Raw genomic sequence first — 4,965 nt, forward strand, 5'->3', positions numbered from 1 at the left:
GCTAGTTGTATCAATGAACCATTGAGGGTCACACAAGTGCTAACTTTCTAGATCCCGTTGAGAAGTAAAATAGTTCAATGTGTTGAACGGCTTATAAAAGAGTTTATAAGTGTAAATAAAATAGAAGTATGACTTCTATAAGGAGAATGTAACTTTTAATTTGAGGAAGTGTTCCTAAATTAAAAGTTGACCAAACGAGTAATGTATTTGAAAATTGTGATTTTCATATACATTATTATGGACTAAATTAAATTAATTCAAGTGTTGAATTAATTAAACACTAGTGGACCTAGTAGAGTCCAAATAATTAAATTAATTCAAGTGTTGGATTAATTAAACAACATTGGGCCTTGTAGAGCCCAATTAGAAATAATTATTAAACTAGTGGGCTTGAGTAAAATCAAGTAAGGTTTAATTGGTCTCAAATTTGTTTGAGACAATTAAATTAAAGTCCATGGGCCTTGTAATTGTTACAAGCCCAAATAGAATGTGCATGGGGAGGTGAAGAGTTGGGAGACAACTTTTTCAATGTTCAAGGCTTGGCATGCAACTTTTTTGCTTTAACTTTTTCCACAACCAAGAAAAACACTCCTCCTTCTCTCCTCCCCTCATGTTGGAAGAAATTTTGAGCACAAATTCTCCCAAGTTTTGTTCTTCAATAGTTGAGGAAACACTCTCTTCTCAAATGAAAAATGCTCTAATTTTTCTAGTGCAAAATTAGAGTGGATTTAGCTTGTTGGTGGTGGACCTAATTTGAAGAAAAGATTTCAAGAACAAGGAAGCTTGTAGATTGTCTTGCCATTCAAGAGCTAAGGTGTTCAACATCTTAGTTGGAGCCATTACATCAATCCTTGTGATTGATAGGTACTTTCTTAACACCCTATGAATGTCATAGTTGTATTTTTGTATTTGCTACATCAAGAAATAATGGTGGCCGAAATTTTTGCCTTAAAATTTGATTTTTAAAAACTTCCGTTGCGCATTCGGGCACCGTAACCGATCCTCTTTCAGACCATGAGATTGAGTTAGATTGTATTGTACTTGGACTATCTGATTTTGATTGTATTATCGGTATTGATATGCTGACCAAGTACAGAGCAACCGTTGATTATTTCCATAAGATTGTGAGATTCAGACCAGACATGGCTGATGAATGAAAATTTTACGGTAAGGGTTCTATAGCTAGAATTCCTCTGATCTCTGCGTTATCTATGACTCGATTATTACAGAAAAGAGTAGAGGAATTCCTTGTGTATTCAGTAGATGTACTGAAATTGAGCCCTTCATTGGCAGATTTGCCAGTGGTATGTGAGTTTGCTGACGTCTTCCCAGATGAAATTCCTAGTTTGCCTCCAGTCAGAGAGATAGACTTCAGCATTGAACTTGTGTCTGGTACAACACCTATTTCTAGGGCACCGTACAAAATGGCACCAATAGAAATGAAAGAGTTGAAAGAGCAGTTAGCAGATTTACTGGCCAAGGGGTACATCAGACCGAGTGTTTCTCCTTGGGGTGCTCCAGTAGTGTTTGTTAGAAAGAAGGACGGGTCAATGAGACTTTGCATTGACTATCGGCAACTGAACAAGGTTACGGTAAAGAACAAATACCCTTTGCCTCGTATAGATGATTTATTTGATCAGTTGCAGGGTTCTTCTGTCTATTCCAAGATTAATTTGAGATCTGGATATCATCAGTTAAGAGTCAGGGATTCTGATATCTCGAAGACAACTTTCAGAACCAGGTATGACCATTATGAGTTTATTGTCATGCCGTTTGGTTTAACAAATGCTCTAGCTGTATTTATGGGTTTGATGAACTGCATATTCCAGAAATATCTCGATGATTTCGTGATTATATTTATTGATGATATTCTGATTTACTCAAAAAATATGATTGATCATGCTGAGCATTTGAGAACTGTCTTGAGAACTCTGAGGGCTGAGAAATTGTATGCCAAACTGTCGAAATGTGAATTCTGGTTAAGACAGGTGATATTTTTGGGACACATTATATCTGGAGATGGTATATCTGTTGATCCCCGTAAAGTTGAGGCCGTGATCAGTTGGCCTAGACAGACATCTGTGCCAGAGATACGCAGTTTTATGGGTTTAGCGGGCTATTATCGCATATTCATTAAAGATTTTGCGAGCATTGCAAAGCCAATTACACAGCTAACCCAGAAGAATGCACCATTTGTTTGGTCAGAAGAATGTGAATCCAGTTTCCTTGAATTGAAGAAAAGATTGACCAGTGCTCCAGTGTTGACTATCCCGTCAGGTACTTGTGGTTTTGTGGTTTATTGCGACGCTTCTCACAGAGGATTAGGCTGTGCTCTGATGCAGCGATGTTATTGTCTATGCCTCGAGACAGTTGAAGCCACATGAGACACGATACCCGATTCATGATCTTGAATTGGCTGCTATCGTATTTGCATTAAAGATATGACGACATTACCTCTACGGTGAAAATTTTGAGATTTATTCTGATCATAAAAGCTTGAAATATCTGTTTTTACAGTCAAAGCTTAATATGAGACAAAGAATATGGCTTGATTTGCTTAAAAATTTTGATTGTGAAATCAAGTACTATCCGGGAAAATCAAATGCAGCAGCTGGTGCACTGAGTCGAAAAGTATGTTCTTTATCCTTATCGACGATTGATGTTTCAAATTTGATTGACAATTGCTGTCTTTCTGGATTAGTGTTTGAAACAGATTGTCAGCCTCTGAGACTGTATGCCATTCAAGTTGAACCCGAGTTGATGTTCATAATCAAAGAAGCACAGAAAAATGATCAGAACATTCAGAATTCGATTGCTATGGTCAGAGCTGGACATCAATCAGAATATCAAGTTCGTGAGGATGTGTTATATGTGAATAATCGTATTGTTGTGCCAGATGTGTCAGAGTTGAAACAACAAATCTTGTCAGAGGCACATTGTAGTCGATTTAGCATTCATCCTGGTGGCAGAAAGATGTACAATGATCAGAAGACACAGTATTGGTGGAAACAGATGAAATCAGATGTCACAGATTTTGTGTCTAGATATTTGAATTGCCAACATGTGAAAGCAGAAAGGAAGAAACCAGGAGGTCTATTGCAGAGTTTATCTATTCCAGAATGGAAATGGAACCACATTTCCATGGATTTCGTGACACAGCTACCACGATCCTCCAGAGGTTGTGATGCGATTTGGGTCATTATTGACAGATTGACCAAATCAACCTGCTTTATTCCTTACAAAATGACGTACAGATATGACCAGATGGCAGAGATTTATGTCAGAGAAGTGGTCAGATTGCATGGAGTGCCGAAGTCGATTGTATCAGATCGTGATCCTCGATTAACTTCGCACTTTTGGCAGAGTCTGCAAGAAGCTCTAGGTAAGAAATTGCATTTGAATACTGCATACCATCCTCAGACAGATGGACAGTCAGAGAGGACTATCCAGACATTGGAGGATATGCTGAGAGCTGTAATGCTAGATTTTGGCACTAATTGCAAGATTCGTTGCCTCTTTGTGAGTTTTCGTACAACAATAGCTATCAGACGAGTATAGAGATGGCTCCGTTTAAAGCATTGTACGGCAAGAAGTGCAGATCCCCTCTTTATTGGGATGATATCTCTGAGGTACCTGAGTTTGGGCCTGATATGATACGAGATATGACTGAGAAAGTGAAGTTGATTCAGAAGATAATGAAGACAGCTCAAGATAAACAAGCCAAATATGCCAATGTTCGACGCAGATCGTTGGTATTTGAGGCAGGAGACAGAGTATTTCTGAAGATTTCTCCTTTCCGAGGTGTTGTCAGTTTTGGCAAGAAAGGAAAGTTGTCTCCGCGATATATTGGGCCGTATGAAATTCTCGAGAAGATAGGAGATCGTGCCTATCAACTCGCATTACCGCCTTCATTATCTGGAATACATGATGTCTTTCATGTATCTTTATTGCGGAAGTATCCTGATGCATCTCATATTCTTCAGCCAAACGAGGCCGAACTTGATGATACTCTGAGTTATTTCGAAAAACCGATTAAGATTCTCGATCGTAAAGAAAAACAACTCAGAACGAAGATTATTCTGCTTGTAAAGGTTCAGTGGAGTCGTCATGGCATCGAAAAAGCTACTTGGGAGACTGAATCAGACATGAGACGGAGATTCCCCGAGCTATTTCACTGATGTGAGTCTTATTTCAGTTTCTGTTATTCTGTTTATTACATATGATTTGATTGCCTGTGATTTCGGGGACGAAATCGTGTCTTAGAGGGGGAGAATTGTAATGCCTAAGATTTTATCACTGTAATCTGAGATTGATTAACTGATAAATTGATGTGATTATAGAAAGAGTAAAAAAGACATGGAAATGACATGAAAAGCATTGTTCATGAGTTACGGTAGAGATTGTCGCGCACATGCGCGGGAAGATGCGCGCATATGCGCGAGAGACCATTCGCGAAGGCAGAGGACCGCGCGCATATGCGCGAGACAGGGCGCGCATATGCGCGAGGAGGGGTATTGACAAGATGCTGAGTCCAGAGAAGTTGGCGCATGTGCGCCGAGAGTGGACGCGCATATGCGCGAAGTGGGCAAAGCTAAGATGCCATTTCCAGAGGATATCGCGCACATGCGCGGAAGACGTACGCGCATATGCGCGAGTGGCAGAGTTGCTGAGCGCCGAGACCAGTAGGTCTCGCGCATATGCTTCGAGGGTGTCCTTTCCATGAAATTTACAAACATAAGTCTTCATTTCCTTTCCAACTCCAGCAAGAATCGAGGGAAAGTTTCAGAGAAATCTTCAAAGTTTCAGCCAAACTTCGGAAGTGGGTTGGGCAAGATCTAACCATCCGAATTGCAATCCGAATATATTTCTGTGCTCCTCTCGTTAACGGCTACAAAAAGATGTAATTTTTATTCATTTCCAGCAAGGTTTGAAAATATGATACTGAAGGAATCAGATATGATTAAT

This window comes from Primulina huaijiensis, chromosome 14 (genome assembly GCF_012295235.1).
Source record: "Primulina huaijiensis isolate GDHJ02 chromosome 14, ASM1229523v2, whole genome shotgun sequence".
Taxonomy (NCBI): domain Eukaryota; kingdom Viridiplantae; phylum Streptophyta; class Magnoliopsida; order Lamiales; family Gesneriaceae; genus Primulina; species Primulina huaijiensis.